Source organism: Caloenas nicobarica, chromosome 14 (genome assembly GCF_036013445.1).
Source record: "Caloenas nicobarica isolate bCalNic1 chromosome 14, bCalNic1.hap1, whole genome shotgun sequence".
Taxonomy (NCBI): domain Eukaryota; kingdom Metazoa; phylum Chordata; class Aves; order Columbiformes; family Columbidae; genus Caloenas; species Caloenas nicobarica.
In genome coordinates, this window is record NC_088258.1 from 12110121 (window position 1) to 12125412 (window position 15292).

The 15292-nt window shown below is 37.4% G+C and overlaps 1 pseudogene; it reads right to left on the reverse strand.

Annotated features, from left to right (window-relative positions):
* Positions 1-12478: 12478 nt before the first annotated feature.
* LOC135994616 (U2 spliceosomal RNA) lies at positions 12479-12632 on the reverse strand (annotated as a pseudogene).
* Between the last annotated feature and the right edge of the window lie 2660 nt (positions 12633-15292).

Here is a 15292-nt window from a genome sequence, read left to right on the forward strand (position 1 = left end):
TGACATCCTTTTAATTTCAGTAACACAGAGGGTCACCATACATTTAGGAAAGTTTGCCTACCTAGTTTTCATTCAGGCCTTAAATGGAGCAGGAGAGGGCTCAGTAAAATAGTCTTAGAAATCTCTGTTCCTTCTAAAGCACAAATATATAACCACCTCTTCAGACAAAGATGCAAAATTACATTATAAAGTTAACTTTGTAATTAAATACAGACTAAAACTCAGAGCTGTTTGTAAGTTGCAGATGTCAGTCACAAAATGAGAGCAGATGGAGTAACTCCCACACAATTAAAGCAAAATGGATGTGTCCACTAACAACATTTTCAGAAAATGTTAATATTTAATGGTAAAAAATCTCATACAACAGAAAGCAGGGTGCAGTAGAGAAGACACAAGCAATCTGAATTTCTCTTTCAAGGAAAGAACATAGATATTTTCAGGACAAAAGCAATTAACTGAAAATCCTTGCATTTCTATGGTCATAAACCTATCTTGTATAACAAAACCTTTGAAACTCCATCAAATTGCAGCTGAACAGATAACAGTACCACACTTACCCAAGTTAAATGAAAACCAGAAAGCAGACCAGGTTAATGGGCATGCTTTGCTTCCAGAAAAACAAACAAAACAAACCACAAACCACTACACTAGTGTTTAGAGTGCTTTGTAATTCAGATATATGACTTTGCCTCTCCTTCCTGCCTATACTTTATCTCAAGTATTTTATTCAGATTACTTGTAGGATATTCAAATAATACCTGATGTTGATACATAGCGTTCAGAAAAAAAGCCCTGCTAAGCTTTACTGACAGTTTCAGTAGGCAGGTTGTGCAGCTGCACACCACCCTGGCCATAGACTGTTGCCTTCGGCAGAAGTGCTGCTAAAAGCTTAGCGTAACAGCTAAAAATACCATCTTTGGCTGTGCTGTTTTATTAGAAGTTACCAAGGAACCACAGACTACTGTAACCTACTTACATTATACAATATAATACTGTGTGCACCATATTAACGAGAGACCATGGATAGCTGTCTGCAATTAGTAGAGAAATACAAGCTTTACCAAATAAGATCACATCTAGAGAAAGTCATTGTAGGAAATTACACAGACGTGTTCCTTCTGATGAAATTGTAACTGTAGGACTGGATTTTGGTCATGGTATAGGGGCTGGTGATCATACGTTCCAAAATGCTGTTACTGAAACTCTGATAAGCTCTCAATAATTTAGAATGGAGAGTTAAAGGTAGAATTGCCTGAGGAGACCTTCATAATTTGGATCAGCAGAAACTACGAATTAGTTACAACTAAGATTTATGCAAGAGCAAACACAGTAGCTTTTTTTTTTTTTCTTTTTAGGAGGTATAGAATTTAACAAAAAAAAATTGGAGCGATCACAGCATGTTCAATTTTTTATTTTCAGTGATCCAGATACACAGATCAGCTATGCAAACAGTTTAAATCTTTTTCCATTTAATATTCCCTTCATAACACAAGAATTAAAAATACTAATGCAATGCTCAGTGTGTACTTAGAGGTGGAATAACTTTCAGTTACAAAATGTGTTCCAAAAAGATGTGTCTATTTTCAGTCAATATTTTCTGTGATCTTAAACTTTGCAGGAACCATGCTATCAATCAAGTGTCCTATAAAATCTAAAGTAAAACTTTATTCTGTTCAGCTTTGCTACATGTACTGGGTAGACTCTTTTTTTTTTTTATCTTGCATAATTTTAATATAAAGTTTATTTGGTCACAGTGCAAATAATGCCACTAGATGAACAAACACATTATACTTTTCCCAAACTTGCACGTCTATAACAAAGTTTCTAGAAACATTGTCTTGGATGTGCAGGAGAGCTTTTTGTACTCCTGGAGATAGCAGCAGGGGTGTAAAAGAGTAAAAAAGTAATCTATATTCCAGAATTGTTTTCAAATAAGCAAAAGAGCAACATAAGCAAAAATGTTATGGCCACATCTAGCAGTGCCAAATGGTTTGAACAGGGCATATATCTGTAATTGTGGAAAGTCATTTCCTCAAAAAGACAGCATGTAGCTCAGCAAATAATGAAGAAAATCAAATCTGTTAAATAGTAATTAACTTGCAATTAACTCAAATTAGTCAAGAGTCTTGTACACAATGGGTGATGGAGTCCATAGTGTATTAGAGACAGTAATTGTCAGATAAAACTGAAATTGAGGAGAAGTTCAGGAAGAGTAAGTATAGTTAGGGAGAATTTTTCCAAGTTTAACATAATGATTGAAAGCAAAGACTGAAATCCTAGTAGGTTTGAGAAAATGACTCAACAGATTAAAGAGAGAAAACAAACAATTATGGGAAAAGACAAGATATTTTAAGTAGCCCAGGAAGTAAGAGACAGCTGACAAAAGAAATCACCACAGATTACAAGAGTTTTGTACGAGATGAAAACCCAAAAGGGAGTCTGACTGATTAAGGCTGATGACAGGAAGTATCTAAAATGAAGAATTTCTGTCATTCATTAGAAGAAACTCATGAAGACTTGTATGATATTCCACTTTGAGAAACAGTCCTGAAAAATCACCATTGACCTGGTTTCAAGGAGAAGAACAGAATAGTTGGTTTACAAGCAGTTCTTTACAGAAGATCTAAAAGGTGCCACTGGCATGCAGGATAAATCAGGAGCAGTGCACTTGGTATAACATGGGATGAAAAGGTACCGATAGAACAACCGCAAATCATCAGAATTACTCAAGAGATATTGCAATTCAAGGTTGCAGGGAAAGGAGATGTGTTATCACTGGAATGAGAGGAATAGGGACATGTTATCTCATGGGAACCTGCCCTTCAAGCTTTGGAAAGAATGATTAAGGGTTAAAAATTGATTATTTGTGCAAGTATTAGATAAATGTCTCCTATTTCTCTACAAAGCTTTGGACACCGAAGCAAAATATACTAAAACAGAAATGTGGAATATATTAGGATGACAATGGCTACAAAATGCCAGGGAGAGTGAAGAGCTGTGAAGACACAAAGCTTAATAATGACGACAGATTTTATTTAAGCCCCATATAATATACTATGGCTACCTGGGATGTTTGGTGGACATGCTAAACCACATAGGACTGCTAATTGGGGCAGCTAATGTAAAAACTCACAAGACAAGAAGCAATTCTTGAATCAGCTCAAGATTTAAGACGAAGTTATCCAAGAAAAACCCTGGAATAGACACTTGCTACTTCACACTCAGACACAAAACTGCTCATGTGAGAGGAAAGAAAAGCCAAAAAGAAACCCAAAAGGAAACCCACAAGAGGTTTAACTTGAAAGGTTAGCTTGCTTAACTTGAAAAAGAAGAATGATACAAAAATGAAGAAGCTAGTTAAAAATAAATTAAAAAGAATCAGCTAAAATTTTAAAATATTCATATAAATATTTTAAAACTTTCTTTTTACATAAACTGGCATAGAAACTCTTTAAAGGCACCACTGTAAAAGCTCAGAGTACATGTATATTACCTATCAAAAATAATTTTAAATGGGCTTCCAAAAAAATCTGTGTGCTCAAATAGCAGAGTAAAAGAGGTTATTAGACATGAAAAGACATCCTTCAAAACGCAGAAGCTGCATCCACCTGAGCAAATTGAAAATAACACACACTGACAAAATTAATACAAAACCAGAATTTAAAAAAAAAAATAATAATTTCAAGGAGTAACTCGCTAAACACCTAAAAATGAAAACTATCAAGTTTTTCAAATACCCACAGAAGCAGCAAGCCTCTTAGAGCAGATGGAACTGATGGATGCATATGAAAAACATACAAGGAAGGCAAACTGAATGAACCGTCCACATCCATGTTTGCTGTAGAGAAACTTTGTGGTATTTCTGGACTGGAAATGAAAGGTTCTCCACGTAGGGTAGGTACAAATTATGTCCTCAAGCTGACCTCTCAATAGAAAACTTAAAGAATAAATTGAAAAAAGGAATAGAAATACAGGGTTTATACCCAGCAGTTCCAAAGGAACTCAGATATAAAATCTGTGATTATCTAATTGTTGTTTGTAACCTACAATTTAAATTAGTGTTAACACCAGTAGAACAAAAGATAATAAGAACATTATCAGGAGATCAGGGAATATGACTTCTGGAATTGGTAAATTGGTAGAAATTATAATGAAAGACTAAAATGTTTACCTGATTAATTAAACATTGAAGAATTTTCAAAGAGTCAACATCCTGGAGGGAAGCTGGGCCTCCCAGGTTTCTCAGTAAGAGCAATGAAAAAAGAGGGATCCAACCAAAGCAGTGCATTTGTTTTCCCTCCCAGAAATTGTGACATAGTCTTTCACTGATGACTGTCATGGAATAGGAAGAAGGGTGCTCTTGTAGATTAATAACTGGCAAAAAGACAGGAAACAAAGGCTAGGAAATACCTTTACACGTATATTGTTATCTACACAGATTTTCAGATAGGCTTTATAAAAGCAAATCCTACAGTAAACTGTTCATTATAAATTTCTGACACTGATATTTAAAAGCAATTCTTACAGAAGCAAGCTACATGCTAATGCATCACTCCATGAAAACAGCTGTTTACCTCCTAATCTATCATTAGTTATCTTCCAAAGGAAAATAAAAACTCAACCCAAAATAATAACAAATTAAAAACAGTATAAACAATTTCTCTCTGCACTACTGCTGAATGGAGGAGTCAGATCTGTTTGTTTTTAAGAAGAAATTATGCTAATTTAAACAAGAAAGCTACAGTAAGAAATAAATTGTTGCACATCTTACTCAGAAATATCACATAACAAGGTCATTGTGGCTGAGGCAATTATTTTGACAAATGGTTGTGGAGGGATAAGAGCTAATAACACAACTCGTGAATTGCACATGTGTCTCAATGCTCAATGGAGAAAGAAATTTATTTCTGTAAATTAGCAATACGATAAACACAACAGTATTCCATATAGACGTCACTGTTCAGGAATCAGTGTTGCAGATCATGACACATTGTTATTTGAGAAATGGGTTTTTCTTTGTCTTGTTACGTGAATTAAACCCAGTATCAACTGACCACTCAAACAATGGCTACAGGAGAGCAACTAATGGGTCAGATGATCCTCTCTCTCGGGTACCACACAGAGAGGACATGAATCTACTAAGAAAACAAGTATGATCATTTTTATTCACGCATAAATCTGGTAACTTTGTAAAGGCCAATATTTAATTTTCAACAGCAAATGCAGCACTTGTCTGCAGTACCACGGATGTAAATGCAGAAACACGGAGTCTGAACACAAGCAGTGCTGCCATCCCGGAACGGACCCAGCTCTGGGTGCCTAGGGTGCACTGCATCTTCGCTTAGGACTAAATGATACCCAGCGCTATGATCATTTGCTAGGTTACCTTCATACAGGAGAGGAAAAAAAAAAAAAAAAGAAAAGAAAAAAGATTAAAAACAACCACGACCACCAAAACTAGGAGTCAGATGTCTTTTTTTTCCTGGCTAACAGATCAGTCAGCCCCATTTCATCAGGCTAAGCTATAACAAAAGAAGTCTGAGACATTGATCACACCGTATCTCTGTCCTACAGGTATCACGAAGATTGTCTCATCACTGAGGTGAGCAGCTCTGGTGCTGCCAGGATGCACAGCGCAGCACTTTGGCACAGCGCATGGCGGGGTTTCCCAGACTTGCGGGGCCAGGAGCAATGGCAGCCAAGCCGCCCTCGTATAAAAGCAGCCCGCGGGGAGCACTCACAACCAGGATGGGTCAGGCAGTTCAGGCACCAAAGCTCTACCAGCTCAAGCAGGCAGCAACGGTACCCACCCAGCAGGCCATGGCCTCTGGAAGCTCCGTACCCACCACGACTGACGCAGCTGCCCAGACAGAGCTCTGCTTGGACAGGCTGCAGTGTCTGCTCTGCTCTAACACCAACACCGTGCTTTAGCACCAGTACCGTGCTCTAACACCAGCACAGGACAGCAGCAGTGAGCAGCCCTGTGGGAGTCGTGCCCAGGTGGAGGAACTCCTCCATGTAGTGACAGAGCTCCAGGTGAGTTAGATTGTAGCAAGGCGGGAGTCAATCTCTTCTCCCAAGTAACAAGTGATAGGACAGGAGGAAATTGCCTCAAGTTGCACCAGGGGAGGTTTAAATTGGATATTAGGAAAAACTTTACTGAAGGAGTTGTCAGGCATTGGAAGTGGTTGAGTCACCCTCACTGGAGGTATTTAAAAGCCATGTAGATGTGGTTCTTAGGGATATGGTTTAGGGGTGGACTTGGCAGTGTTAGGTTAACAGTTGGATTCAATGATCTTAAAGGTCTTTTCCAACCTAAACAATTCTATTCTAAGAGACAGCATGCTAGGCCTGGTCTCAGAATAGCTGTTTTGCAGAGGAAGACATGAACAATGCTACCTTGATCGACTGTGAAACCTGGCTGAGAAAAAGAAAGGGAGCTGAAAGTGCTCCAGCTGCTACAAATGACAAAAATCTCATCTGTCTAAAGACTCTAGGAAAGGAATATAGAGTTATAAAGCAGAAAAGAGCAAGAGGAAGTAAAATGCTTGATCCACAGCTCAAGGGCAGGCTGGAAACTATTCTTCTACCTCATGCAGACAGAAAATTGCTAGAAGGATGTTCTCATAAACAAAGTGCTGGAGGCCATGCCATCGTCCACCTCCTCCTGTTTCTCTTCACATCTAAGGAAGCCAAGTACATCTCATAAAACAGAAGACGCACACATTTCAGGAATATCCCAGAGGCAAAAAGAAAGAACAGTGAAACAGTAACAGCTTTCAAAGCTGGAGATACAGCTTCTTCTATTTAGGTTAAAAATCCTCTAGGGCCTGTTCCTAGTTCTGATTTCCACGTACTTGCTGGATTTTCCACAGCTTCATTATTCAAAGAAAAGAGCTAGCTTTTACAAAGGTTGGCCATTGGGGGCAAAATTCAGCCGCAGCAGAAAGGCAGATGAAGGTATTCGCACCATGTAAGTTCCAATCACGCTCTCTGGGGCACCACTTAAGTACCTATTAAACCCTCTGGGCTTGAAAACGATTTAAATGAGAGAAGGGAGACCTAATCTTTTTTGGTTTTTTTTCCTCCCATTCTCTTATGCCCTGCAAAGTGTTTCACATTACAATTTATTCATCGTTAGCGTTTGTCTAGCTAATCATTGCAAACACTTTCACATTTTTTTTAAAAAGGTCTAAATGGAGCTTGCTAATGTTTTAAACAAATCTTGATGCTTCCATTCCCATATATCAGGGGAACAATGGAAACTAAAGGGAAGGTCAAAAAATAACAGGACAACCTCAGAACTAACCCAAGATTTATAAGAGTGGAAAACTCTCCACACAAAGCAACTCTCCTGCCTTGCCGTTGATATGGTTATGTAACTTAATAATAAATAACAATAATAACGTCTGTAAATAGCTCATCTGCACTGAAATAAATACAGAGGTGTGCTCCTCTTACATACATGCAAAACTGATAAAATAAAGGGTGAATTTCATCCATTAATTTATTCACAAAATTGCCTAAGATATAGCTGACAAAAGAAGCCAAGTAGACCCAGATGTTTTTTTAATATCTATATGAAATGGCACTCAGACAGATTTAGTACTTGATTTAAAGCAAACTGATGGCTAAGTTATACATTTAGATAGGGATGCTGGGCTAAGGTCAGACCGCTGGCATTAACATCGCAAGGAGGAAGGCTGATAATTACCGACAGTTAAAAGCACCAGCAGTCTACTGACTGCACGGATTTTCTCAGACTTTTGTTCAGCCAGTTTCTCAGGTAAAAAATAGCATTCAAAGACTTTTTGCTCATACAATGTAAGCCTCACTCATTAGTAATCCTTGGAGCTTGACTTCATTTGAGCCTGTTCTGGGTCTGGATAGCAATTAGTATTGCCCTCCAGGTAAGGGAGTGTAGATTTATTCCCCAGGGGTGGTTTAACTTCCTCAACCTACTTTAAAATTAGATTTACTCTGTTACAAATCGTAAGTGTTAAATGAGTAAAACTATTAAACAAGGAATACTGCTGGGCTAAATGGCTAAGCGTTTAATGGTTTACCACAGTATTACCATTTTTATGGTCTATTAAAACAATTGGAAGAATATCAGCAGTATGAAGAATCAAGTAATTTATATACAAGTTTGATAAAGTACCGTATGTTAGAACAAAAAGTGAGCTCATTTTCTTACACTTAAGAAAATTAGAGGAAGGGATATTTTAAAATAAAAGGTTCCTTTAGAGCTGAAGTACATTTATTTTAAACTAAATTCATAAAAGCATGTACAACATGTATCTTGTTGTCAAGATTTTGTTTGTTTTCCGCAGCTTGTTATAACCAAAATGCAGATGATCTAAACAAATACCACAAAACAGAACATCTCAAAAAATATATTAAAAACATGACTCAAATTTAATTCATTTCTGTGCTGCAGGCTCGTCTCTCCTCCTTTGCTCCCTTAGTTAACACTGGCACCAAGGTCATCAATATATTGAATTACCCTACAGCATTCTAAGTCTTTGCATGATTGAAACATGGAAATAACAAAATACTTGGTGCAACGGCTTCCAAGGAATTTAGGGTCCAAGAAATCATACAGCAAGCTATTACCAAAACTTCTTTTTATAAGTTGACACTGATGTTTTATGTAGTCAGTTTATCACTTGCCCTTGACTAAACTTTCAAGTAATACACTGTCTTGTCCATTTTCTTGAAAACATCCTCAGGAAAACAAACAAAAAACCACAAAACAGAAAACATCTTGAAAAAATAAACTGTCAAACAAACTCCTTCTTTACTGACCTTGCAACAGAGAGCGTTTTGCAACTAAAAAGAGAAATGCTTGATTTGCTGAAGAAGTTTGAGAAACCGCTCAAAAAAAGTTTTCTTTGATTAGCTTACCACAATAAAGTCCCATCAAAAGTCAGGTGCACCTCAGACCCCTAAAAATCCAAAGCTTATGTAGATGCTTCAGGGACTTACTGGAGAAAAAAAATGATGCTAATATGGATGGTAACACCAGTGCTTAAAACAAATGAGATAATTGCATATAAAAACACCTCTTTGAAGTAAACCTCAGGTGTGCCGAATATTATCCTTAATAATCTCGGTCTCTCACAAATCTGGAAGTCTTTGCCCAGGCATACAGAAACACTACCTGGAAAAATCTGATTTCTACATCAACGTAACAGCATTACCCAAATTGCTCTGGAAGGTCACACTCAGCCCAAACGTGCGGGCAGGCTCACATGGAAATACTGGGGCAGCAAGCACCACCAGATATGATTTTTTTGAAACCAGAAGTGTAGGGGTGAAGATATCCATGACAACAAAGAATTTCTCAGTAGAGATCATCAGCTACCTGGGTCACTACTGACAACAAAATTACCAGGAACAGAACAGATGGATTGGCCTGTGGTCAGGCATTATCACTTTTCTAGTCAAAAAAGCAATAATTGCAACAATTAAAAGGTAATTCTATAACTCTTAAAAAATACCTTCAACTTTCTTATTTTTAATTGGCTTCATTAAACACCTTGATAATACTATTTTAAAAACCAATTACATTGTACACAGCATTCATCTTTGAACTGGTTGCTCTATGTAATGTTAGTCCATACAGTGTGATGAGCCTTCATACACTAGTAGTCAGCTCAAGACCTCCCCACACCTTGAAGCCACTATAAGTAATAGTGTGGATATTAACTTTTACCAGCTTCCATGGTTAACAGCCTGTCCATTCACCTGCCTTTGGCTAACTCCTGTTCGCACTGACTTTTCATCCTAGTAGTTCTGCTGAACGGCAATGCTCACGTAGTCTGAAGGGACCCCTCCTTTACCTGGCTCTGAAAATACAGAGAGCCCAGTACATACATTTGATTGATGGCTACGTGAAAAACCATTAGTACTTATACACTGTGGAAAAACGTGTGTGTTTTCAGACAGCTCGTGTTAGACAGAACTGGTCAATATCTTGAGCACTGGAAAAAGAACACCAGCTTACATGTGCTTTTGGCAAATCTAATCACCACTGATTCTTAAGGCATGGTCTTACTTGGAGTATCTGGTTTCTTCCCATATCACATATGGGTTTATTTTTTTTCCCTTTCCCTCTCAAAGGTAGGACAAGCATTCATCGCAGCATTGTGTATTTCTCTGAGACTTACTTGTGTTCATTTTTAAATTTATTGAAGGATTTATTGGCATATTTTCTATTTCATTTGTGGCAGGAAAACAAAACAGAAAAAAACCTGTACTGCAAAAGAAATAGTGGCAAGGGGTGAACATCCCCTCCCAGACTGCTGCGTTTTGCAAAACTTCCAGACTCATAAAGACCTCAGTATGTGTCTCCTTAACATCGGTATATGTGAGTAGCTGACAATTCAAAACTGAAATATGGCAAGTCCATAGCCAATGGATAGTAACTACTCGTGTTTTCACATAGCAAGTGACCTTCAAAATCACATGGATGCTACTACTTTAGTGCAATCAGTAAGATGAGTTATCAGACTCTGTTTTTTACTTCTTTGCTTTGTGGTTTTAAGACAAGTGTTTGATGTCATTTGAAGATAGATTTTTGTGGTGTAATACAGATAAGGGTTAGGCTGAGCTTCTGTTCTCTCTCACAAAGGAAATCCTTCAGACACGTTCATAAAACAGCAGGAAGGACACCTACCGTCCTTACACATTCATATCATAATGTCTTTGCTGCTTTCTAGAGGCTTTTTCTTAGGAAAGCATATCAGATAAGATCAGTATCATCATCAATACCATCAGGGGGAAGCTGCTGGCAGCATACCAACTGTTAATTAACCCCAGCACTGTCATACCTGATTACTTTGAAAAGTACTTTAGAACTGTTAAATTAAAATAAGATAAATAAGGATAAAACATTTAACTAATATTGAAAAGACTACTGTCTCCACTACAGGCATGAATGGCATTCTTTCTACCAGGGAAGACTGAATTGATTTAGAGACAGCTCAGAATTTAGACCTCCACTTCACCGAGCTTAAGATAAACCTCCTCTTGAGAGCTTGGTAAAATCAAATATATGTGTGGAGGGGATAAAACTGTAGTACAGTAAGGCCCAAATATATGGGAGGCTGCACATGACTAAAAGGATTTGTGTTGCTCCTGTAGCAGCACCTACATTGTGCATAGCAGATAAAAAGAAAGGACAGAGCAAATATACACCGTGCATAGGTAGAAGCAGAATTAGGTAGGTACAAAATGATGCCTTGGATTCGCCTTAACCTAATTGCATCTTGTTAGCATATGGAAGAACATATGCAGAACTGAATAACAACTCATCTTTTTCCTCATCATCATTTTTAGGATGGTATTTTCCATTTAAATCAGTGGAGCAGAATTAGTGAGCATAGATCATAGCTTCCACTATGCACGATGTCTTAATGTTGCACTCCAGAATTACCTATCATCAGATTCAGATCTCTGCAAGCAAGTAACTTTCCTGGTCTACTGAAAATCCAAGATTCTGAAATACAAATCTCTCACCCTGGATTTTACTAATAAGCAAATCAATTAGATAGTCAAAGCTCAGTATGCAAGACACCTAAAAGAGTAACATTAAAATATTTTCATTACATAGAAAAATATTTGTCATAGAAAAAGAGGATTTTAAAGTATTTTTTCCTAAAGCGGGGGGAATGGTAGGGGCGGGTGGAAAAGAAAAACATTTGTTCAGTTTCTTTGTGAGAAATAAAAATGGAACAGTTTGGATGGCTCAGAGTTGCAAGCAGGCTGAGAGAAAGCACAGCCCAAACTGGGGTACAAATTCTTAACTAAGATGATGGAAATCTAGCTCCTGAGAGCCTTTCTTGAAGGTGGGACTCATGTAACCTGGACCCAGGATTTAGAATGCTGAAGTCTGGGAAGAAAAATCCAGCAAGAGAACTGGCAGGAGTACAGGGAAGTTACTCCCATCTCCCCAAACACTCACATTGTGACTAATCGTATTTTATAAGTAAGTAATATTTATTAAAAAAATTCATAAATAGCTCTGCTATCTGTACCCTTAATTTCAGCCACAGGTGTATTTTAGTATGTGATGCCCTGGATCTTGAATATTGTAAGCCATAAAAGATGTCAATACCCCTTGAATTTCTTTTCTTTGTAAGATTTTCTGCCCTTCAATTTCATTGGCTGGCCTACTGTTCTTCAATTATGGACAGAGTAAAGAGCATTGATCGAACCATTTCCATTTTTGCTATATATTAAAAATGTAATAGTCTTGTTACATGGCTGTCAAGATTTCCGATGTCTATTTGATATTTTTCATGAACTTTTGTATACTAGGTTTTCTTGAGATGCAGTATGAAACAGCAGCCAGATCCAGCAGCAGATCATCATTGTGAAATACATTCTGGAAGACTTCTCCCTGTTTTAATTTTCTAAATGACCATCTCACTTCTTTGGCATTAGAAATTTCATGTGGTGAAAAAAGCACAAAGGAAACAGAGTTATCTAAAGTATTCCTTAATCACTGAATCAACTCTGAATCCAAGGAGAGAATCCACTTAAACAAGAATTGATCAAATATCCCAGAGACCATTATATTCATTCTGATACTACACTTGATCTTAGCCAAAAGGCTGAGAAGCGATCATTCTAGACAAGTCCAAATTGACTATGAGGTGGGAGAGAAACACAAAATACCTCCAACACGTACATTAGTTGTTTGCCCTTCATCTCTTGCTGGCCTGTAATTTCAGTCTTCTGGGTACCAAGCACATGGCCTTTGTTTTCATCCTTGTTGCTTAGAAGCAAGAGAAAAGGGGAAGAATGATTTCAGAAAAACAAAGTAGAAATTTCTAAGATCTTCTTCTGACAGCAATCTCCACTACTGCTGCAATATCGTGTCTCAAAAAATGTATCCTTACTCTTGTTAAGATAGGCAGTCTTATAGAGCAGTATAGTGAAGCTTTCTGACTCGATGAGACTTGGTGAGGAGGGGGTTAACCCCGGAGTGGAGACCAGGGCAGGAGAGGGGAAGGCTGAAAGGAGAAATCAGGTTGGAGGCAGTAAGTAACCTGACTATATGAGCCATATTTCTCATTCCTCTGAGGGCTAATGGCAAAAGCAGCACTGAACAGTTTGCACGCTGGGGATAAATGCATCCTGAGAGAAGAGAAAGGAAGCCAAATCAGATGATTTCCTAAATAAAGCTTGACAAAGAACCTTTAATAACTGGAGAATCTAAGGACCACAAGCTTCACAGCAGCATTAATAGGATGCATCAGGCTCGTGCAAAACTGAGCATGGAAAAACTCCAGTGACTGACAAAAACCCTTCACATGATATGATCAGGAACCACTGTCTCAAAATAAGAGGAGTAAAGGAAAAGAAGTATTTGACACCTGTTATCTTATTAACAGAGCTCTTTTAATCATGATAGTGGTGCCCAAATCTAATGGGGTATATGTGCAAATAAATGTTTCCAAATAAATTAGTAAAAAAAAAAAATAAGTACTTCAAAAAATTTAAGAAACATGCACATATAAAAGGTGGAGGTGGCAAAACCCACCTAAAACCTAAATGAAAACAAGTTGGAAAAACTATGCTCAGCAGTCAGGTTAACTCTTATTTCTTCAAAGTTGTCTCTATAAAGACATCATCTCTCCAAATATATATTCCAATAGCACATACCCTGATTAATACTCGAATTAGAAACTGAACAAGAGAAAGCCAAAAATTATGCAAAAAACCAGTAGTTATATAAAACACTAATGACCTTTTACTGTATTTCACAAAGGGTAAAGAGCTAATATAGTCTATTTTCATCAGAATATTCCAAGTTTCCAATGGTGTTTGTGCCCCAAACTTGCTTTCTGAACAGCAACACATACAGTGATGTTTAAGGTTTCCATTTTATCAACAGAGATGTTTTATTTTGGAGTAATTACCAAGTGTTCATAACCCCTGCAGGCTCTAGCAAATCTTTGGATTTTATAGGAGACAGAGTGATTTAAGACCTAAAAACCTATATTGAGGATGGTGAATATTATCTGGGTTGAAAATAAAAGCTGAGTGCATACTACACAAAATTCATGCCTTTTCTCAAAAAAAAAGAAACTGCTAACAAGCAGTGCATGATCAGGGAGTTTAAGACATTAAAAAAAAAAAAATCTGAGTAACACTCCTGCTTGAAGGTCTGGCAACAGTGAAATCCATGGGCACATTATTTTTTAAAATATACTTTTACAGGATTACCAGATATTAATATGAACAAAAGTTTTTTCAAAACCATGCATCTTTTCTTCATTTCGAAAGCATGGTCACCTTCAGTTTGGGAATCATTCACTGAACAGCCCATGCTGAAAGTCAATGAAATTGCTTTCAGTTCAGCTGAGAAAAAGAAAGTCGTGATTCGTTCAAACGGCCTATTTGGAGAAACTTCAGGATTGATCCTTTTTTCCATTATACCAGCTTTCCATCAATGCAACGCTGATAGTGTCAGTGTAGCTACACTGGCAAAACACAGGTTTAACTGAGGGGAGAATCAAACCCTTCACTTGTAACAACTTCTGTCAAGAGACCAGACTAAGTCACTTTAATTGAGTTCCCCTCGCTTTCATTGTGCAGAAACAAAGGAGGAATAAAAAGAGATCAAAGAGCCCTTATTTGGAACTAACATAATTGTGTTCCTTGGAGAGAATGGCGAGCCTAAGATTACTGAAAGGAGATAGACTCTGAATATATGAACTTGACAACAATGAAATTAGACTGTTTTAATACAAAAAAGGCACATATCAAGAGATTTATTTTAACCTTTCATCATTTTGTAATGGAAGTAGTGCGTGTTCTAGTGTCTCCCTTGCTATTATATAGTATGTCAGCTAAATTTCTCTTACATTTCAGCTTGTGGGAATAGGTTCCATCTATATATTACTTTAAACACCATTTCTAACAGACTGCAGTAGTCTGGAAAATTTTCATTTCCTAATGAAATTTTAAGAACAGTTTTTTAGTCTTGTAAATTCTGTTGTGAGGCCTGTATAAAATGGGAGAATAACACTTTCCAGATCTGAAGAGATGGTGCGCAAGGATAAATTGCCATGCAAAGTGTAAGTCAGAGGAGAAAAGGAAAAGGGAAAGGGAAAAGAAAAAGAGAAAAGAAAGACATTTGGCGCTCTGAAGAATCAGCTAGCATGTGCCCTTGCCTTTGACTTCATCACTTCATCACGCAAAGGTGAAAAAAGGGGACAATATAACTGTAGATATGCAGAATAATGAGAGTCCTCTAAGCTAATAAAAGTACCCATGT